Source organism: Ornithorhynchus anatinus, chromosome 21 (assembly GCF_004115215.2).
Source record: "Ornithorhynchus anatinus isolate Pmale09 chromosome 21, mOrnAna1.pri.v4, whole genome shotgun sequence".
NCBI classification, from domain to species: domain Eukaryota; kingdom Metazoa; phylum Chordata; class Mammalia; order Monotremata; family Ornithorhynchidae; genus Ornithorhynchus; species Ornithorhynchus anatinus.
The window spans coordinates 10,065,671-10,088,739 of NC_041748.1; the positions used below are offsets into that span (position 1 = coordinate 10,065,671).

At 43.3% G+C, this 23,069-nt stretch overlaps 2 long non-coding RNA genes across 2 annotated transcripts; both read left to right on the forward strand.

The window, feature by feature from the left end:
- The first annotated feature begins 5,158 nt into the window (after positions 1-5,158).
- Positions 5,159-9,794, forward strand: LOC120639068. The gene is made up of 2 exons (XR_005661251.1): positions 5,159-5,192; positions 9,369-9,794. It is a non-coding gene; the product is annotated as an uncharacterized LOC120639068 (long non-coding RNA).
- A 7,275-nt stretch (positions 9,795-17,069) lies between these two features.
- Positions 17,070-19,803, forward strand: LOC120639060. Its single transcript, XR_005661234.1, has 2 exons — positions 17,070-17,254; positions 19,061-19,803. It is a non-coding gene; the product is annotated as an uncharacterized LOC120639060 (long non-coding RNA).
- Positions 19,804-23,069: the final 3,266 nt, after the last annotated feature.

The window sequence follows — 23,069 nt, forward strand, 5'->3', positions numbered from 1 at the left end:
GGGGGGCAAAATTGGAACAAGATAGGTTTGGGGCCCGGTCTGAATGGCAGACTTGGGAGGCAAAACTGGAACGAGAAGCATTTGGACCAGAACTGGAAGGCAAAGCATGGGGAGCCGAAACTGGAACGAGAAGGATTTGGGGCCAGGCCTGGAAGCTAGGAGGCTAAGGCTGGATGGCAAAGGCTGGAGGGCCAGGCCTGGAAAGCAAAGGGTGGGAATCCAAAACTGGAATGAGAAGGGCTCAGAGACAGGCCTGCAAGGCTAAGGCTAAGGGGCCTACACTGGAACAAAAATGGTTTGGGGTTAAGCCTATAAGGCAAATGCTGGGGGGACAAAACTGGAAAGCAAAGGCCGTGGGGGCAAAACTGCAAGGCAAAGGCTGGGGAGCCCAAACTGGAACGAGGTGGGTTTTGGGGGCCAGGCTTTCGAGGCAAAGGCGTGGGGGCCAAAACCTGAACTAGAAGAGTTCGCATCACACCTGGAAGGCAAAGGCTGGCAGGGGGGAAAACTGGAAGGCATAAACTGTGGGGCCCAAATTGGAAAAAAAAGGGTTTGGGGCGAGGCCTGCAAGGTAAATGCTGGGGTGTCCAACCTGGAACGAGAAGAATTTGAGGCAAGGTCTGCAAGGCAAAGGCTGGGGGTAGGGAAAAACTGAAGGCAAAGGCTAGGGGGCCCAAACTGGAACGAGATGGGTTCGGAACCAGGCCTGCAAGGCAAAGGCTGGGAGGTGAAAGCTGGAATGAGACAGGTTCGGGGCCAGTCGGGCAAGTCAAAGGCTTGGGAGGCAGAAACGGAAAGAGAGGGGTTCGGGGCCAGGTCTGCAAGGCAAAGTGTTGGGGGAGATCCTAAATCGAACATGAAGACTTCAGGGCCAGGCCTTGAAGGCAAAGGCAGAGGGGCCAACACTGGAACGAGAAATGTTCATGTCCAGGGCTGGAAGGCAAAGGCTGAGGGGACAAAACTGGACAGAGAAGAGTTTGGACCAGGCCTGGAAGGCAATGGCTAGGGAGACAAAACTGGAAAGAGAAGAGTTTGTGGCCAGTTGTGGAAGGCAATGGCTGGGGGTCAAAACTGGAATGAGAAGGGTTCAGGACCAGGCCTAGAAGGCAAAGGCTGGAGGTCCAGGACTGAAACGGGAAGGGTTTGGGTCCAGGCATGGAAGGCAAAGGCTAGGGGGCCAAAACTGAAAAGAGAAGGGTTCGAGGCAGGGCCTAGAAGACAAAGGCTTGGGGGGCAAAATGAGAACTTCATTCATTTATTCAATAGTATTTATTGAGCGCTTACTATGTGTAGAGCACTACTAAGCACTTGGAATGTACAATTCGGCAACAGATAGAGACAATCTCTGCCCAGTGATGGGCTCACAGTCTAAACGGGACGAACAAGAAGGATTCAGGGCCAGACCTCGAAGGCAAAGGCTGGGGGGCCAACACTGTAATGAGAAATGTTCGTGGCCAGGTCTGGAAGGCAAAGGCTGAAGGGACAAAACAGGAACGAGAAGGGTTTGGGACCAGGCAGGACTGGAAGACAATGGCTCAAGGCCAGGCTTGGAAGGCAAATGCTAGTGGGCCAAAACCGGAGCAGGAAGGGTTCGGAGCCAGGCCTGGAAAGCAGAGCCTGAGGGGACAGGCCTTGAAGACAAAGGCTGGGGAGCCAAAGCTGGAAAGAGAAAGGTTCGAGGCAAAGGCTGGAGGGGCGTGGGGGTGGGGTGGGTGGGGGCAAAGCGGGAAGGAGAAGGGTTCGGGCTACGTCTGGAAGGCAAAGGTTGGGAGCACAAAACTGGAAAGAGGAGAGTTCGTGGAAAGGCCTACAGGGTAAAGGCTGGGGGGTCAGGCCTGAAACGAGAAGGGTTCAGGGCCAGGATTGAAAGGCAAAGTCTCGAAGGTTAGGCCTGGAAAGCAAAGGCTGAGGGGCCAAAACTTGAATGAGAAGAGTTCGGTGCCAGGCCAGGAAAGCAAAGCCTGGGTGGCCAAATCTGGAACGAGAAGTGATCAGGGCCAGGTTAGGAAGGAAAAGGAAGGTGTGCCAGGCCTGGAAGAAAAATGTTCGGAGCCAGACCAGGAAGGCAAATGCAGGGAAGACAAAACAGGAAATAGAAGGGTTTGTGGCCAGGCCTGTAAAGAAAATGCTGGGGGACAACACTGGAATGAGAAGGTTTCGGGGCCAGGCCTGGAAGGTAAAGGCTGGGGGACCAAAACTGGAACGAGAAGTTTTCGGGATAAGGTCTAGAAGGCAAAAGCTGGGGGGCCAAAACAGGAAATAGAAGGGTTCGTGGCCAGGCCTGGAAAGAAAACGCTGGGGGCCAACACTGGAACGAGAAGGTTTCATGGCCAGTCCTGGAAGGCAAAGGCTGGGGGGCCGAAACTGGAAAGAGAAGGGTGTGGGGCCAGATCTGGAAGGCAAAGTCTTGGGGAACAAAAATGGAAAGAGAAGGGTTCGGGGTGAGGTCTGGAGGACAAACGTTGGGGGCCAAAACTTGAACTAGAAGGGTTCAGGTCCAGGTCTGGAAGGTAAAGCCTGGGAGACCAAAAAAAAAAAAGAGATGGGTTCGGGACCACGACTGGAAGGCAAATCTCGGGGGGCCAAAGCTGGAAACAGAATGATTTAGGGCCAGGCCTGGAGGGTAAAGGCTGGGGGGACAGACCTCGGGGGTCAAAATTGGTAAGAGAAGGGTTCGAGGCCCAGTCTGGAAGACAAAGTTTGCAATGCCCAACTGGAATGAGAAGGGTTCGGGGCCTGGCCTGAAAGGCAAAGGTTGGGGAAGCGAGACTGGACATCGAGGAGATTGGGGACAGGTCTGGAAGTCAAAGCCTGGGGGGCCAAAACTGTAAGGAGTAGGGTTCGGGGCCAGGCCGGGAAAGCAAATGCTGGGACGGGAGGCGGGGGGTAAAAGTGGAAAGAGATGTTTTGGGGGCCAGGCCTGAAAGGCAAAGTGGGGAATGGGCATATATGGAACAAGAAACATTCGGGGCCAGGCCTGGAAGGCAAATGCTGCAGGGCCAAAAATGGTGCAGGAAGGGTTTAGGGCCGGGCCTCTAAGGCAAAGCCTAAGTGAGACAGGCATTGAAGACATAGGCTTAAAATGGAAAGAGAAGAGTTTGGGAGCAAAGCCTGAAAGGCAAAGGCTGGGTGTCAAAACTTGAATGAGAAGAGTTCGGGGCCAGGCCTGGAAAGCAAAGTCTGGGGGCCCAAAACTGTAAGAAGATCGGTTCGGGGCCAGATCTGACAGGTGAAGGCTGGGGTGCCAGGCCTGAAAGGCAAAAGCTGAGGGGTCAAAACTGGGGCGTGAAGGGTTCGGGCCAGGCATGGGAGGCAAAGCTTGGGGTGCCAAAACTGGAATGAGAAGGGTTCAGTTCCAAGCCTGGAAGATATAGGCTGGGGGGGCCAAAACTGGAATGATAAAGGTTCAAGGCCAGGCCTGGAAGGCAAAGCCTGGGGTGCTAAAACTGAAAAGAAACGGGTTCGGTGCCAGACCTGGAACTCAAAGGCTTGGGGGCCAAAACTTGAATGAGAAGTTTCAGGTCCAGGACTGGAAGGCAAAGCCTGGGGGGCCAAATGTGGAAAGAGAAGAGTTCAGGGCCAGGGCTGGAAGGCAAAGGCTGGGAGGGCAAAAGTGGAAATAAAAGCGTTCAAGGCCAGGCCTGGAAAGCAATGGCTAGAAGAGCAAAACTGGTGCAGGATGGGTTGGGGGCCAGGCATGGAAGGGAAAGACTGGGGGGTGCCAAAACTGGAAAGAGTAGAGTTCACAGCTAGGCCTGGAAGGCAAAGTTTGGGCAGCCAAACTGGAACGAGTAGGGTTCAGGGCCAGGCATAGAAGGCAAAAGCTGGGGTGGGGCAAAGCTGGAAAGAGAAGAGTTTTGGGCCAGGCCTGGGAGTCAAAGACTATGGGGCTAGGTCCGGAAGGAGAAGGGTTAGTGGCCAGGCCTAGAAGGTAAAGGCTGGAGGCCAAAATATGAAAGAGATGGGTTCAGGGCCAGTCCTGGAAGGAAAGGCTGGTGGGGCAAAACTGGGACTAGAAGGGTTCGGGGCCAGGCCTAGAAGGGAAAGGATGGGGGCCCTAAACGGGGCCCTAAACTGTAAGAAGATTTGTTCGGGGACAGATCTGGAAGGCAAAGCCTTGGTTGCCAGATCTGGAAGGCAAATTCTGGGGGGCTAAAACTGGAATGAGAAGTTTGGGGGCCAGGCTTGGAAAGCAAAAGCTGGGGGATCAAAACTGCAGCGAGAAGGGTTGGGAGGCAGGCCTGGAAGGCAAAGGTTGGGATCTAGGTCTGGAACAAGAAGTGTCCACGGTGAGGCCTGGAAAGCAAAAGCTGGCAGGCCAGGCCTGGAATGCAAAGGCTAGGGTGCCAAACCTGGAATGGGAAGGGTTCAGGGTCAGGCCTGGAAAGCAAAGGCTGGGGGTATAGCCCTAGAAGCCAATCGCTTGGAAAGCAAAACTGGAATGAGAAGGGTATGGGGTGATGGCTGGAAGGTAAAGCCTGGGGGGCTCAAACTTGAAACAAGAAATGTTCAGGGCCAGGCCTGGAAGCCAAATACTGGGATGCAAAAACTGGAAAGAGAAAGGTTTGGAGCCAGGCATGGGAGGCAGAGCTTTAGGGGGCCAAACCTGGAACGAGAAGAGTTTGGTGACAATCCTGGAAAATAAAGGCAGAGGGTATAAAACTGGAATGAGAAGAGTTCATGGCTAGACCTGGAAGGCAAAGGCTGGGGGTGCCAAAACTGGAACGAGAAGAGTTTGGGGCCAATCCTGGAAGGCAAATGCTGGGAGGCAAAACTAGAGCGAGCAGAGTTCGGGCCAGGCCTGGAAGGAAAAGGTGGGGGGAGTCAGGCCTGGAACGAGAAGGGTTCGGGGACAGGCATGAAAGGCAAAGGCTGTAGAGCCAAAACTTGAACAAGAATGGTTCAGGGTGAGGCCTGGAAGGCAAAGCCTGGGGGGCCCAAACCTGGAACGAGAAGGGTTGGGCCCTGCTCAAAAATCTCCAGTGGTTGCCTACGAACCTTCACATGAAGCAAACACTCCTCACTTTTGGCTTCAAAGTTCTCTATTACCTTGTACCCTCCTACTTCACCTCCTTTCTCTCCTCCTACAACCCAGGTCGCCCACTCTGCTCCTCTGCTGCTGACCTCCTCACTGTGTCTCATTCCCGTCTGTCCTGCCTTCGACCCAAGACCCACGTCCTACCTCTGACCTGGTATGCCCTCCCTCCTCACATCTGCCAAACTAACTCTCTTCCCCTCTTCAAAGCCCTTTTGAGTGTTCACCTCCTCAAGGGCTAGGGCTAGGTCTCCTGAATGGGTTAAATTAATAATAATAATAAAAATGTTGGTATTTGTTAAGCGCTTACTATGTGCCAAGCACTGTTCTAAGCGCTGGGGTAGACACAGGGGAATCAGGATGTCCCACGTGGGTCTCACAGTCTTAATCCCCATTTTACAGATGAGGTAACTGAGGCACAGAGAAGTTAAGAGACTTGCCCACAGTCACACAGCTGACAAGTGGCAGAGCCAGGATTCGAACTCATGACCTCTGACTCCAAAGCCCGTGCTCTTTCCACTGAGCCACGCTGCTTCTCTAATTAAAATTTATGGTTTGGGTTGAGGTTAAGGTTGGGGCTCATGAAGAGTTAAAGACAGGGTTTGGGTTGGGGTTAGAGAAGGGTAAAGAGTAGGTTTAGGCCTAGGGCAAAAGTTCAGGTGAGGGTTATGGTTAAGTTTAGGACTATGTGGATGGTTAGTGTTAGGGTTAGGGTTGCTTGGTTAAGGTTAGTGTGAGTGCTAGACCTAGGCATACGTTTAGAGTTAGAGTTAGGGTTAAAGTTGAGGTTAGGGCTATTATTTTGGTTTAGGGTTAGGGTTTGTCCTTGGGTTAGAGTTTAGTGCTAAATTTAGGTTATGGTTTGGGTTAGTGTAAGGCTAGAGCTATGAGTTAGGGATAGGCTTTGGTTTTCTGTTAGGGTCAGGTTTGACAGCATTAGCAGTTAAGGTTAAGTTTAGGATTATGATTAGGGTTAAGGTTAATAATATGCTTCTGATTGAACTTATGGTTGGGGTTAGTGTTAGGGAAATTTAAGTTTAGGTTTGGGCTTGGGGCAGGGTAGAGATTAAGTTTATGGTTCCGCTGGAGTTGAGGGTTAAGGCGAAGACCTGGGATGGGGCTAGGGCTAGGGTTATAGATGGGTTTTGGGTTAAGGGGTAGGGTTAGGGTTGGGTTTAGGTTAAGTTTAGGCCTAGGGCTAGGGTTAAAAATTGGCTTAGTGTTAAGCTTTGGTTTAGGGTTGGGGTAAGGGTGGAATTTAGCCTAAAGTTGAGATTAAGGTTAGGTTTAGGATGAGGGTTTCAGCTAAATTTATGCTGATGGTTAGGGTTAGAGTTAGGTTTAAGATTAGGATTTAGTGTTGGGTTAATTTTAGAGTCAGGACTAGGGTCTCAGTTAAAGTTAGTGTTGGGGTTAAGTTTGGCATTAGGGTTAAGGCCTGGGTTGGGTTTAGAACTAGATTTGAAGTTGGGGTTAGATATAGGTTTCAGGTTAGGTTTAGGGTTAGCATTATGGTTAGTTGCAGGCTGAAGCTAGCCTTAGGGTAGCCTTCTAGTTGAGTTTGGTGTTTGGGTTTACTATTACAGTTTGGAGTAACTTCAGAGCTAGAAACTTTACTTGGGTAAGCGATAAAGTTAGCCTCAAGTCTAAGATTGTGCTTACTTTTATAGTAAGGGCTAGGATTAAGTTTAAGGTTAGAGTTAGTATTATGATTTAGTTGTAGACCCAAGGTTAGGCCCATGTCTAGAGTTATGTTTACAGTTGGGTCTCGACCTAGAGCTAGGTTTATGATTAGGCATAGAGATAGTGTTAGAATTTGGGTTTGGGTTATGGTTAAAGGTCGCAATTGGGCTAGGTTTAGAGTTAGATAGTGTTAGTGTTTGGTTATGGTTAGAGTAGGAATTAGGGTTAGGGTTCTAGTTACTTGTAGATTTTAGGATGAACCTAGGGCAAGGTTTATGTTTTTTTTAGGGCTAAATCTAGGGTCAAGATTTGCTATTAAGGTAGTGTTATGGTTGGAGTTTAGGTTATGGTGAAAGTTAGAGATAGTTCTAGGGTTGGTGTTATGGTTAGAGTTAGAGCTAGAGATAGGGATAGAGTAATGGGTGGTGTAGACTTTACGCTAGAATTGGGTTAAGGTTTTGGTTTAGGATTAAGTATAAAGATAGGGTTAGGGTTGGGATTTGGATTATGGTGAGTTTTAGTGTATAGGTAAGGCTGGAGCTAAGCCTAGGGATAAGGTTAGTGTTAGGCCTGGCTTTGGGTCTAAGGTTGGGGTTAAAGTTAAGTTTTTAGGGTTAGAGCTAAGGTTAAGGTTAGGCTTAGGGTTATTGTTGGACTTACAGTAAGGGCTAGTGTTAAATTGAGGGATAAGGCCAGGGCTCAGGTTAATGTTAAGGTTAGGTTAGGATTCTGGTTATACTTAGTGTTAAGATTAGGGTTAGCATACCTAGTTTACGCATTGGCCTAGGGCTAGGGTTAGTATTAGGAATTGGGCTAGGACTAGGGTTAGGATATAAGATTTTGTTTAGGTTTAGGGTTAGGTTTAAGATTAGGATTAGGGTTAGGGGTGGGATTAGGGTTAGGGTTAGGGTTAAGATTAGAGTTAGGGGTAGTGTTAGGTTTAAGGTTAGGACTAGTGCCCTGGTAAGGGTAAAGCATAGGGTTAGGGTTAACAGTAAGGTTAGGTTTGGGGCTAGGGTTTGCACTAGTCTTAGCAATAAAGTTAGGCCTTGCCCTGGATTCAGAGTTAGGGTTAGGGTTAGAGTGAAAGTTGGGCTTAAGGTTAGGGTTCTGTTAACCCTAGGTTTGGCTTAAGTTTGGTTGTAGGGTTAGTGTTTAGATCAGTGTAAGTCTAAGACTCCTGTAAGGGTTGAGTATAGGATTAATGTTACATGTAGGTCTAGGTGTAAAGCTGCGGCTTAGTTTAGGGGTCAGATTAGAGTTAGAGTGAGGGTTAGGGTTTAAAGTTAGGGCTAAAGTTAAGCTTGGCGATGGGGATAGGGTTTAAACCAAATTTAGGGCTACCTGAGGGCTAAGGTTAGGTTTAGAGTGAAAGTCAGAATTCAGTTTTAGGGATAGGGTTATGGCTAGGGTTAGGATTATGGTTAGAGTTATGGTTCAATTTATGATTCGGGATAGAGTAAGACTTAGGGTTAGAATTAGGGTTACGTTCAGGTTTAAGGTTAGGGCTAAGATTGGATTAGGGCTAAATTAGGGTTAGGTAAGGGTTAAGGATATGCCTAGTGCTAGAATGAAGTTTAGGATTAGATTTAAGGCTAGTGACTATGCTACGGTAGGTGACAGGGTTAGCTTTAGGTATAGAGTTCAGGTTAGGATAAAGGTTAAGGCTACAGTCAGAGGTAGCATAAGGGTATGGGTTGGCATTATGGATAGGGTTACGGTAAGGATGAGTGAGTGCTTTTAGTAAGGATAGCATTGGGCTAAAACTAGGGTTAAGAATAATGTTAACATTAAATTGAGGTTTGGGCTTAGGGATAGGGATAGGGTTAAGGCTAGAGCTAGGATTAGAGTTAGGTTTATGGTTAGTGTTAGATAGTTGTTTAGGGTTAGGGCTAGGTCCAGGGATAGAGCTAAGCATTAAGTTTGGAGTTAGGGCTAGACCAGGATTAGGGTTAGGATTTAGGTAAACTCTCAAAACTAGAGTGTAGATGTAGGGTTCTGGCTAAGGTTAAGGTAAAGCCTAAGGTTGTGGCCATTACTCAGTGTAGAGTTGTCTTATGCTTATCCATAATTTTCTTCTCCTCCAGCTAAGTAAAATTTGAGTCTCTGCCCTCGACTCTCTCCCATGCTGCCGCTGCCCAGCATGGGTGAGTTTTGACTTGTAGCCGATTGTCTTCCAATTGCTAGCCATTGCCTCTACTTTTCTCTCTCTCCCATAGACGAAACTGGCAGTGTACTGCAAATTCCCCAGGTGCGATCCTGAGAGAGGCAATCTAGCGTTAGGCTTGAGGGTTATCTTAAGGGTTAGGAATAAGTGTAGAGTTAGGGTTGGTCTAACTTTAAAGTTATTGCTAAGGGAAGGTCCAGGCTTACCCAGGCCTAGAGGTTAGGGTTCACGTTTAAAGTTAGGGTTCAGTGTGTTGGTTAGTCAAAGGCTTAAGGCAATGTCTGGGGATAAGGGTTGGTGTTTCGGATATAAGTGAAGGTTAGTGTTAGGGTTAGGGTTAACTCTAGGACTATGGCTGGGCTTAGGGCTTTGCTTAAGGATAGGCTTAGCATTAGGTCAGGATTTGGGCTTACTCTTAGAGTTGGCGTTAGGCAGCTAATATAACAAAATGGACATAAGCATTTATTCAACTCGGCTACTTAGCAGGACAGAAGAAAAATGGCACATGCAGAAGACTCAATTCCAGAATGGCTGCACTCGGCAAAGCAAGCCTCTGTGTTGGTGTCATCTGATACTGCATTATTTTCTACCTGGAAGTGAACATTTGAAATTTCAAGAAGAGCCATTTGGCATTTCGTGGCATAAGTGCTTCAGTACAAGTAAGTGACTTTGCCAGAATGGAGAGAAACACAACTTAACTCAACTTTCTTACTTAGCAGGACAGACGAAAAATGGCACAATGCAGAGCTCTAGATGTCTGGAGGAATGTACAAGACAAGGATAATAATAATAATTATTGTATTGGTTAAGTGCTTTCTATGTGCCAAACATTGTTCTAAGTGCTGGGTCTGTGTAGATATCTGCTGGTACTGAATAGCTAGCATACATAAAGCTGAGGATTGAAAATGTCAAGAAGAGATGATTTGGTGTTTTATGCCAGACGGGTTTCAATGCAAGTGAGAAACACACATTTCCTCAACTTTTTACTTAGCAGGATAGAAGAAAAATGCCCTATCCATGAGACTTGACCTCTAATGGGCTGCAAAGTGTAGGGCAAGGATCAATGTAGATATCTTCTGTGGCTGTAATACTACTGTACTTGGAGTTGCAAATCTGGAATTACAAAAAGAGTTGAATTTCAAAAAAAGTTAAATTGGCATTTGTGCCAGTCATGTTTCAAAGCATGTGACTTGCTAGATAGTGGTAAATGGTGTTTTGACTTCAACAGCATGGCGCTCTGTAAGCAGAGTATATATTGACACACGAAAGTCTTTACTTGGTGATTGGCATAAACTTACTGGAACACAAAACACGTGTTCTGAAAAAAGGTCTAAACTGCTCAACACAACAGCCTCTCACTTATCATGTACCTTCTTCGGTCTCAAGAGAATAAAATACAAATAAAACAAACTAAACCAGAAAACCATGAGCCTGATAGAGGCAAAATTCTTAAGGCCTCAAGGTTGCTCTATTAAGACTGTTTAACATGACAAACTTCGACCAATTCACACATTCACTAAATTTACCTAAATAGTAGGATACAAGAAAAATGACATATCCAGAAGACCAGATCCTGGATCGGGTGTGTACTGCAGGGCAACGATCAGTGTAGCTAGCTTTCCTTACTATTTTTACTGGAACTGAACATTTGCCATTTCAAAGATAGCCCATTTGGCATCACCTGTTAGAAGAGTCCAACACAAGTTAGGATGGCAAGAAACACACATTTACTCAACTTTGTTACTTAATGAGCAGAAAGGAAAAATGGCATATGCCGAAGATTAGACTCACTGAAGGGCTGTACATCGCAGGGCAAGGATCACTGTTGATAACTTCTACATTGAACAGAACAGTTGAAATTTCAAGAAGAGCCCATTAGGCATCTCATGCCAAAGGCGTTGTAATGCAAGTGACTTTTACAGAACGGAGGGAAACACACTTTCCCTCAACTTCTTTATTTAGTAAGGTAGAAGAAAAATGACACTTGCAGAAGAGTGCAGAAGTCCTGATGGACCGCACAGTCTTAAATCCCCATTTGAGAGATGAGGTAACTGAGGCACAGAAAAGTGATTGCTTCCTTGGTTTGACTTGGCTTGCCCAAAGTCCCAGAGCAGAAGAATGACGCAGCCAAAATTAGAACCCACCTCTTCTGACTCCCAAGTCTGAATTCTTTTCACTAAGCCATGTTGCGTCTCTGAACTCTGCGTCTGAAATTACATGCACTCCCAGTTAGCATTTTTGGGCCGGAGGGGTTTCTAAGCCAATGACTTATACAGAATGGAGACAACACACATTTGCTCAACACATTCACTCTAAGCATGCTAGAAGAAAACCCTAAACTCCTTGTGTTGAATACTGCAGAGAAAGGATCGGTGTAGATATCTTCTGTGACTACATTACTACATATAGTAGCATATAAAACTGAACATTTGAAATTTGCAGAAGAGTTTCGTGCCATACTGGTTTCAACACAGGTGATTTAGGCAAGACTGAGTGGAAAAGCCCATTAAATTAACTTTCCTATTTAACTTGGCTACTTTGCAAGATGGAAGAAAAAGAATGCACAATTCTAGACTCCCGATGGGCTCCACACACTCCAGTGTAGGCATCTGGAAAGGAACATTTGAAGTGTAATGTGAAAGTTTAAATGAGCATTTGGTGCCAGAAGAGTTTCACCGCAAGTGACTTTAAGAAAATGGAGGGGATGCACAGTCTGTTAATGCAGTCACTCTGAAATAACAGGCTAGAAGAAAAACGACTCATAGAAGAACTAGGCTCCTTTTGTGATGAACACTCTGGGATAAGATATGTTGTTTGTTTTGTCTGGCATGGAATTCAACATATGAAATTTCGAGAAGAGTTTCAAATGCAAGTAGCTTAAATGAGAATGACAGAAACATACAGTCAATTGACATTTCTTATTTAATGAGGCTATGAAACAAAGAAGAAGACAGATGGTACATTCAGAACACTAGACTCCGGATGGGCTGCACATTGCAGTGCAAGGATCAGTGTACGCATCTCTTGTTTCTGAATTACTGTTTTGCATGGAACTGAAGAGTTGAAGTTTCATAAAACTCTGCTTTAGTACTCATGTCTTACCAAAGGGGTTTCAAGGCAAGTGACTTTTACAGATTGGGGAAATTGCACAGTCAGTCAGCACATTTACTTTTACTTAAGAGTCTAGAAGAAAAATGACCCATGCGAGGACTAGGCTCCTTATACCCCGAACACCGCAGGACAAGGATTAGTATAAATATCTTTTTTTTAAAACACTGTCATTGTACATAGAACTTGGAGAAGTGAGCATATGGCATTTCATGCCATACTGGTTTCAACACGTGGTTTTTGAGCGGAAACACAAGTTCAATTAGCTTTCTTATTTAACTTGCCTATGTAGCAGCATAGAAGAAAACTGGTAGATGCAAAAGAAACTCCTCAGAGTCTCTGTAGTGCAGATCAAGAATCAGTGTGGGCACCTTCTGTTACTGTGTAACTATTTTACATGGAACAAAATAGTGGAGATTTCATCAAGCTCCCTTTCCATGCAAGAGGGTTTTCAACGCAAGTGACTTTTAAACACTATGGAAAAACCCACATTCACTCAGTACATCACTCTTACTTAAAAGACAAGGTGAAAAATGACTCATGCAGAGGATTAGACTTCTTGGGTTGTATACTGCAAAGCAAGGTGTCATCCTTGACTTGTCTCTCTCGTTCACCCCACACATCCTATCCGTTACCAAGACCTGCCGGTTTCACCTCTACAATATCGCCAAGATCCGCCCTTTCCTCTCCACCCAAACGGCTACCTTACTGCTACAGGCTCTCATTATATCCCGGCTAGACTACTGTGTCAGCCTTCTCTCTGACCTCCCTTCTTCCTCTCTCGCCCCGCTCCAGTCTATTCTTCACTCCGCTGCCCGGCTCATCTTCCTGCAGAAATGATCTGGGCATGAAACTCCCCTTCTTAAACAACTCCAGGGGTTGCCTATCAACCTCCGCTCCAAACAAAAACTCCTCACTCTAGGCTTCAAGGCTCTACATCACCTTGCCCCTTCCTACCTCTCCTCCTTTCTCTCTTTCTACCACCCACCCCGCACGCTCCGCTCCTCTGCCGCCCACCTCCTCACCGTCCCTCGGTCTCGCCTATCCCGCCGTCGACCCCTGGGCCACGTCCTCCCGCGGTCCTGGAACGCCCTCCCTCCTCACCTCCGCCAAACTGATTCTCTTCCCCTCTTCAAAACCCTACTTAAAACCCACCTCCTCCAAGAGGCCTTCCCAGACTGAGCTCTTCTTCTCCCTCTACTCCCTCTGCCACCCCCCCTTTACCTCTCCGCAGCTAAACCCTCTTTTTCCCCTTTTCCCTCTGCTCCTCCACCTCTCCCTTCCCATCCCCACAGCACTGTACTCGCCGCTCAACTGTATATATTTCCATTACCCTATTTATTTTGTTAATGAATTGTACATCGCCTCGATTCTATTTAGTCGCCATTGTTTTTACGAGATGTTCTTCCCCTTGACTCTATTTATTGCCATTGTTCTCGTCTGTCCATCTCCCCCAATTAGACTGTAAGCCCGTCAAACGGCAGGGACTGTCTCTATCTGTTGCCGACCTGTTCATCTCAAGCGCTTAGTACAGTGCTCTGCACATAGTAAGAGCTCAATAAATACTATTGAATGAATGAATGAATGAATGAAAGAATCATTGTAGATTTCTTCTCTGATGGTAATGCTGTTGTGCACGAAACTGAACATTTGAAATTTCAAGAAGAGTTCCTATAGCATTTCGTGCCATCAGGGTTGCAATGCACGTGGTTCTGCCGGGATTGAGAGTAACAAAAATTCAAATCCATTTCCTTATAAAATTTGCCTACTTAGCGGTCTGGAAGTACATGTAGAAAGAACACTAGTCTCCAGTTCGGCTACAACACTGAAGTGCAAGGATCATGGTAAACATCTTCTGTTTCTGTATTACTGTTTTACACAGAACTTGAATGTCTGAAATTTCATGAAGCTCCCCTTTAGCATTTCCTGCCAAAGAGGTGTCAACGCAAGTGACTTCGACAGAATGGCGAAAACTCACAGTCAGACAGCACATTCACTCTTGGGAGATTAGAAGAAAAGTGATTCATGTGAACAAAGTGATTCATGTGAAAAAGTGATTCATGCTCAACACAGAGGGAAGAGGATCAGTGTAGAATTCTTCTATGGCTATTTTGCTGGTGTATAAAAACTAAGCATTTGAAACTTGGAGTGTATATGACATTTTGTGCCACTTTGGTTTTGACAGGAGTGAGACAAAAACATATTCAATCAATTTTCCTATTTAACTTGCCTACTTAGCAAGATAGAGGAAAAATAGTACAAGCACGAAACGAGACTCCTGGTGAGCTGCATACTGTAGGGCAAGGATCATACTTTAGGGCAAGGGCAACTCCTGTTTCTGTATGAACAATTTTATATGGATCAATTTTATATAAGGGTTCCATTGAGCATATCGTGACCAAGTGGTTTCAACCTAAGGTACTTTGACTGGAGAAAAGGCACAATCACTCAGTTCAGTCACTCTTACCCAACATGCTAGGAGAAAAATGACTAAAGCATTCAGATGACTAAACTCATGGTAACGTACTTTGCAGGGTAAAAGATTGTATTGCCGTAACACATGAGACTAAAAGTTTGCAATTTTAAGAGGAATTCTTGTGGCATTTCGTGCTATGGTCATGTGTTCTAATCCCAACTCTGCCACTTGTCAGCTTTGTGTCTTTGGGCAAATTACTTAACTTCTCTTTGCCTCAATTACCAAATCTGTAAAATGAGGATTAAGACTGTGAGCCCCTCGTGGGAACACCCTGATCACTCCAAGTGCTTAGAACAGTGTTTCATATATAGTAAAGTCTTAATTAATTAATTAATTAATTAATTAATTAATATGGCTTTCAGTACAAGTGGCTCTAACGGTCCATGGGAAAAGCACTTTCAATATCAACTTTCTTATTTACCTTGCCTTCTTACCTTGCAGGATAGAAAAAAATGTACATACTGAACAATTTACTCCTGAAGCTTTGCATATTGCAGTCCAAAGATCAGTACAGGCACCTTCTATTTCTGTATTACTCTTTTACCTGGACTTAAGCTTTGAAAATTTCATGACGCACCTACTATAGCATTTTGCGAATCAGAGGGGTGGCCATGAAAGTCACTTGTACTGAATGGAGAAAGAACCCAGTCATTCAATATGTTCACTGGTAGTAGACTAGATGAAAATTGACCCACACAGAAGATTTGACTCCTTTAGTGCTGAGCACTGAGGGGGCAAGGATCAGTGTAGAGTTCTTCTGTTACTGTACTGCAGTTACACACGGGAGTGAACATTTCAAATTTTTAAAAGAGTCCACACGGCATTTCATGCCATACAGATTTCCCACAAGTGGCTTGAATAAGACTGAAAGAAACATTCAATCAACTTTCTCACTTAACATTACCTAAGTACAATTAAAATGGCACATGCAGACTACTAGTCCCAGGATGGACCTCACACTGCAAGGCAAGGATCATGATAGACATCTTCATTCATTCAATAGTATTTATTGAGCGCTCACTATGTGCAGAGCACTGTACTAAGCACTTGGGATGAACAAGTCAGCAACAGATAGAGACAGTCCCTGCCGTTTATTTCTGTATTACATGAAATATATGTAATATATAAATATATATATAGACATATAGAAATACATGTATATATAAATGTAATACATATATCACATGGAACTGTACCTCTGAAACTTTGTGAAGCTTCTCCTTAGCATTTTGTGCTAGAGATAATTCAAAGCAAGTGACTTACAGAATAGAGAAAACACACAAGCATGAGCTAGAAGAAAAATGACTCATATAGTAAAGAGGACTCATTGGTTTGAGCACAGCGGACCAAGGATCAGTGTAGATATCCTCTATTGCTGATGTAAATGTAACTGAAATTTTGAAATTCGAAAGTAGACTTCTTAGGACATTTCATACCATACAGGTTTGAAAGCTTTGATAGGATTGAGAGAAATACAGCTTCTATCTAATAACCTTATTTATCGTACTTACCTAGCAGGCTAGAAGAAAAATTGTACGTGCAAAACATTGGAGTCCTGAAAGGCTGTGCATCACAGTTCAAGGATCACTGTAGGCATCCACTGTTACTATGTTAACTATTTAACTGAACCGAACAGCTGAAGTTCCATGTATCCCCCATATAGCATTTCATGACAGAGGGGTTTTAATGCAATAGATTTTTACAGAATGGAGACCACGCACCTTCAGTTCTTCTGAGCAGGCCAGGAGAAAAATATACAGAAAACTGGACTCTTTTTGCGCTGAGCCCAGGGAACAAGGACTAATGTAGATATGGTTTGTGACTCTATTGTGGTTGTACATTTAACTGAACTTTTGAAATCTGAAAGAAGACTTCCTATGGTATTTCGTACCAAACACGGTTGAACGCTTTGATAAGAATGAGAGAAATACACATTCTAATAACCTCCTTATTTATCATGCTTATTTAGCAGGGTAGAAAAAAATGGAAGAGGCAAAACAGTGGGCTGCACACTGCGCTGTAGACATCTTTTGTTTCTATGTAAAGGATTTTACATGGAACTGAAGGGATGAAGTTCCATGAAGCTCTCATGCAGCTTTCGTGCCAGAGAGGTTTCAAACCAAGTTAGTCATACCAAATGAAGAAAGCATACATTTGCACTTATCAGGCTAGAAGACAAACCACATATGCAGATTACTAGACTCCTGATAAGGTTGTACCTGGAAGGGCAGGGATATCTTCTATGAATGAATTGCCATAGTACTTCAAACTGAATTTTTGAAATTTGAAAGAAGACTTCCTGTGGAATTTCGTGCCATATGGGTTTGAACGCTTCATAAGATTGAGAGAAATACATAGTCCACTAGCTTTCGTATTTATCTTAATAGGTTAAGAGAAAAATCGTACAGGCCAAACACCGGACTCCCGATGGGCTGCACACTATAGAGTTCAAGCATCACAGGAGGCCCTTCTTTTGAAACTATTTTAGATGGAACTGAACAGATAAAGTGCCAGGAACCTCCAATAAAGCATTTCATGCCAGAGGTGTTTTAACGCTGATGACTTTTGAGGGAAATACTTGTTCAATTAACTTTCTCATTTAACTTGCTTACCTAGCAGCATAGAAGAATACTAGTAGATGCCAAAGACTAGATTCCTCAGAGTCTCTGTATTGCACAAAATAAATCAGTGTAGGCATCTTCTGTTACTGTCTAATTACAGGGAAGAGAAGAGTTGAGATTTCATGAAGGTCCCACAGAGCTTTTCGCACCAGGGGGTTGTCAAGGTAAGTGACTTTTACAGATTATGGAAAAACCCACATTCACTCAACACATTCACTCTTAAATAAAAGACTGGGTGGAAAATGACTCATGCAACACTTCTTGTGTTGTACACTGCAAGGCAAGGGTCTATGGAGATAACCTCTCTGATAGTAATGCTTTTGTACATGGACCTGAACATTTGAAATCTCAAGAACAGTTCATATAGCATTTAGTGCCATCAAGGCTGCAATGCAAGTGGCCCTGCCAAGATTGAGAGTGACAAACATTCAAATCCATTTTCTTATATAACTTGCCTATTTAGCAGGCTAGAAGAAAATTGGTACATGTAGACTACTAGTCTCCTGGTGGGTTAAAGCAAGGATCATGGTAAACATCTTCTCTTTCGGTATTATTTTACACGGAACTGAATGCATGAAATTTAGTGAAGCTCCCCTTTAGCATTTCATGTCAAAAGGGTGTCAACGCAAGTGACTTTGACAGAATGGCAATAAGTCACAGTCAGATGGCTCAATCACTCTCAGCAGATTAGAAAAAAATGACATGCGAAGAAAGGGCACTGTGGGGAAAGAATCAATGTAAAATTCTTCTGTGGCTATTTTGCTAATGTATAAAAGCTAGGAATTTAAAATTTGCAAGAGGGTATATGGTATTATGTGCCATGGGGTAAATGGTTTTGACGGCATTGAGACAAAAGCACATTCAATCAACTCCTATTTTACTTGCCTATTTAGCAAGATAGATGAAAAATGGTAAATGCACAATACTAGACTCCTGAATGGATGCATACTATGGTGCAAGGATCAGCGTAGGAATCTCCTGCTTCTATGTAGATCAGATCATTTGAGGTTTAATGAAGATTCCATAAAGCATTTAGTGGCTGAGTGGTTGCGCCATAAGAGGATTTAACTGACTGGAGAAAAGGCACAGTCCAGTCAGCAGTTTACTCAGTAAACTAGGAGAAAAACACTTATGCAGATGACTAGAAACATGGTTGCTTGTACCCTTCAGAGTAAGAACTAATGTAGAGATCTTGCGTGATTGTATTCCTGTTGCACCTGAAACTGAATGCTTGTAGTTTCAAGCCGAGTTTATATGGCATTTCATGCCATATGGCTTTCAACACAAGTGGCTCTAATAAGATCGAGAGAAAGGCACTTTCAATCAATCAGTGAAAAGTCAGCATAGATATCTTCTGTGACTGCACATGGAACTGAGTATTTTGCATTTAAAGAAGTTTTCCTATATCTTTTCATGACAAACGGGTTTCTTTCGATGCAAGTGGCTTGGACAAAATTGAATGAAACACACAGTCAATCAACATTTTATTACCTTTACTTAGCAGGATAGAAGAAAAATGGCACTCACAGAACACTAGTCTCAGCATAGAGTATACATTGCAGTGCCAGGATCATTTGATTTTCTCTTTCTGTATTACATGGCATATATGTAACATATGAATGATTTACATATATATTTATGCAATACATACTTTACGTGGAATTGATCTGCTGAAATTTTATGAAGCTCCCCTTTAACATTTCATGCCAGCGGGAATGTAGCACAAGTGACTTGCAAAATGGAAAAAATGTACCAGCAGATTTCACATTCACTTCAACTAAGAAAGCTAGAAGACAAATGACTCATACTGAAGACTTGTTTCTTATTTAGCTGTGTACAGCAGAACAGGGATCCATGTAGATCTCTTCTGTGACTGTACTGCTGTTGTATGTAAAACTGAACTTTTGATATTTGTTTTCAAATATTACTTATGCACTCTAAGAACCTTCTTATTTATCATGCTTATGTAGCAGGATAGAAGAAAAATGGTACACCGGACTCCTAATGGGCTGCAGACAACAGTGCACTGTAGGTATTTTCTGTTATTCTGTTGCTCCAACTATTTTCAAAGGACCTGAACCATTGAAGTTTCATGAAGCTCCCGAATAGCATTTCATAACAGAGAGGTTTCAACCCAAGTGAGTCTTATATAATGGACAAAACACTTATTCACTTTTACTTATCAGCCTAGATAAACTCTTAAGCAGAGAACTAGACTCCTTGTGGGCTGTAACCTACAGAGTGAGGATCCAGGTAAATATTTTCTGTGACTGAATTGCTGTTGTACATGAAACTGAACTTTTGAAATTAGAAAGAAGAGTTCATATTTCATTTCATACCATATGGGTTTGAACGTTTTGATAAGCTTGAGAGAAATACAAATTCGACTGTCCTTCATATTTAATGTGCTTATGTAGCAGGGTAGAAGAAAAATGGTACATGGAAAACACTGTACTCCCATAGAGCGTTTCGTACCAGAGAGATTTCTAGGCAAATGACTTTTACAAAATGCAGAAAACCCATACTCACTCTTTCTTATCAGCCTACACAGATGACTATACTTCGAATGCTTTGTGTGCTATATTCTGTGACTGAATTGCTGTTCTTCAGGAAATGGAACTTTGAAATTTGAAAGAAGAGTTCATATGGCATTTCGTGTATACGGGCTTGAACGCTTTGATAAGGTTGAGAGAAATACACATTTTAATTTAAATTCTTATTTATCATAATTATGTAGCAAGATAGAAGAAAATAGTACAAGCCCTGGACAGTTCAAGGTTCATTGGAAGCATCTCCTGTTTCTTCGTAAAGTATATGGAAACCTGGAACTGAACAGTAGAAGTTTCATGAAGCTTTCAAATAGCTTTTCGTGCAAGAGACAATTCAACCCAAGCGAGTCTTACAGAATAGATAAAATATACATTCACTCTTACTTATCATGCTAGAAAAAAAACACTTATGCAGATGAATAGATGAAAAGCTGTATCCTGCCGGGCGAGGACTAGTTGAGATGTCTTCTGTGATTGTATTGCAGTTGGACATGAAACTGAATCTTGGAAATTTGAAATAGTTCTTATACCATTTCTTGCCATACGGGTTTAAAATCTTTGATAAGATTGAAATACACAGTCTGATAACCTTTGAATTTCAACGTGCTTATGTAGCAAGGTAGAAGAAAAACGACACAGACACAGCACTGGACTCCTGGTGGGTTGCATGCTACAGTTCAAGGATTTCTGTAGGCATCTTTCATTTAAATTATTTTAGATGGAACTGAACAGTTTAGGTTTCAGGAAACTCCCACATTACATTTCATGCCAGAGCTGTTTCAACCCAAGTGAGTCTCACAGAATGGAGAGAACCCACATTCACCTTTATTCACCAGGCTAGAAGAAAAATCCCATATGCAGATGGCTTGACTCCTGATGCTCTGCACGGCAAGGATCTGTGTTGATATTTTCTGTGACTGAATATGAAAGTGAACTTTGGAATTTGAAAGAAGCATTGTGCAATAAGGGTTTGAACCCTTAAAATACACACTCTAAGAACTTTCTTATTTATCATGTTTATGTAGCAGGATAGAACACACAGAGGAGAGACTGGACTCCTGATGCGGTGCACACTACACTGCATCTTCTGTTATTCTGTTATTTGAACTATTTTAGATGAAACCAAACAGTTGAAACTTCATGAAGCTCCCATATAGCATTTCATACCAGAGAGGCTTCAACCCAACTGAGTCTTACAGAATGGAGAAAATGCACATTCACTCTTACTTATCAGGCTAGAGGAAAAAGCTCTTATGCAGATAACTAGACTCATGATGGGTTGCACTCTGCAGGGCGAGGATCCGAATAGTTATCTTCTGTGACTGAATTGCTGTTATAAATCAAACTAAACTTTTGAAATTAGAAAGTGCTCCTGTCATTTCATGCCACGTGGTATTGTACCCTTTGATAAGACTGGCAGAAATATACATTCCACTATCCTTCGTATTTATCTTCATAGATAAGAGAAAAATAGTACATGGAAAACTGATAAGCTGTATACTAAAATTCAAGGATCACTATAAGCGTCCTTCCTATGTAAACTATTTTACATGGAACTGAGCAGTTCAAAGTTTCATGAAGCTCCCACATAACATTTCGTGCCACAAGGGTTTCAACACAAGTGATTTATACAGAATGGAGAAAATTTACAGTCATTCAGCACATTCACTCTCACTTAACCAGGCTAAGAAGAATAATAAGTCTTGTGAGAATTAGTTTCCCTTTCGGGCTGAACATCATGAGGCAGAGATCTTTATGTATATTTTCTGTTACAGTAGTGCTGCTCTACCTAGAACTGAACATTTGAAATTTTTAATGATATATTGTGCCATAGAGGTTTCAATGAAAAGTGGCCTCAACAGGAATGAGAGCAACACTCAATCAGTCAACTTACGTATTTATCCTGCCTACTTAGCAAGATAGAAGGATGCGGGTATATACAGATTCCTGATGACTTTGCATCAGTGCACAAACCAGTGGTAGACAGCTTCTGTTTCTGTATTACTATTGTATATGGAACTGAAGAGTTGATTTTCAATGAGGCTCCCCTTTAGCCTTTCGTGCCAGGAGGGTTTCAACCCATGTGACTTCAAAAGGATTTTGAAACACACATTCAATCTACTATTTTATTTAACTTGCCTACTTTACAGGATAGAAGAAAAATAATACAGGCAGAACACTAGGCTCTGATGGCCAGCCTACTACAATGCAAGATGTCTTCGGTTTCTGTATTACTATTTTACTATTTTCTTTATTATTTTACATTGCATTTTACATGGAACTAAACTGTTTAAATTTCAGGAAACTCACATTTACAATTTGGTGCCCTAGTGGTCCCAATGCAAAGTTTCTCTTTACCCAATTGAGAAGGAAACACTTTCACACTCCTCCTTAACTAGCAGGATAGAAAGAAAATGGCACATACAGAAGATGAGAATTTTGATGAGCTGTACACAGCGGGACAAGGAGCAGGATAAATACGTTCTGTTACTGTATTACTATTTCATGAGGAATTGAGTATTTTAAATTTCTAGACAAGGCGACATTGTCCTCATTTCAGGCCAGATGGTTTTCAACGCAAGTGACTTTGACAGAATTGAGAGAAAACCACATTTACTAACTTTTCTGACTGAGCAGTAGAGAAGTAAAATGGCACACACCGAAGCCTAGACTCCTGATGGGACATGTATTGCAGGGCAAGATTCAGTGTTGATACCTTCTGTTACTCCATTGCTATGGTACAAGGGCCTGAACTTTTGAAATTTCAAGAAGAGCCCATATGGCATTTCGTGCCAGAAAGAGTTTCAATGCCCAGGAATGTGACCCAGTGGGGAAAAACAAATCCACTAACTTTCTTACTTTGCAATATAAAACTGGCTCATACATGGGAAACCTGCACATGCACATGGTGAGGGTAGGAGGTCGGGGAATGTGCTCGAAGCAGGGTAAATATCTTCTTTTTCTGTATTGCTACTGAATAGAACCAGAACATGTGAAATTTCAAAAGAGCCCATTTGGCATTTCTTTTCAAAGGTTTCACAGCACTTGACCTGCTGTGAACAGTGAATGGCTGGTAAATACTGTTGGGACTCAAACACTATGCCGCGCCTGTAAGCATAGTAGAGAGTACCTCTCTTTTCACAGAGACACTGGGTTAAAAGTTTCCATGTTTTGAGATAAAGGCTTCAGCTGCTCAGCACAACATCCTTGTATCTTTGTGCATTTTATAACCCAACAAAAACCTGGTAGTGATAAAATTCTTGCTGTGTTGTGTCCTGCCTGTCAAAGTGGTCAATTCAGTGAAAATGGCCAGAATCACACATTTACCTACTTAGATGGAAAGAGGAAATATGATGCATACAGAATACAAGACACTTGATGGACTGTATACTGCAGAACAAATATCAGTGACAGGTATCCTTTGGCACTG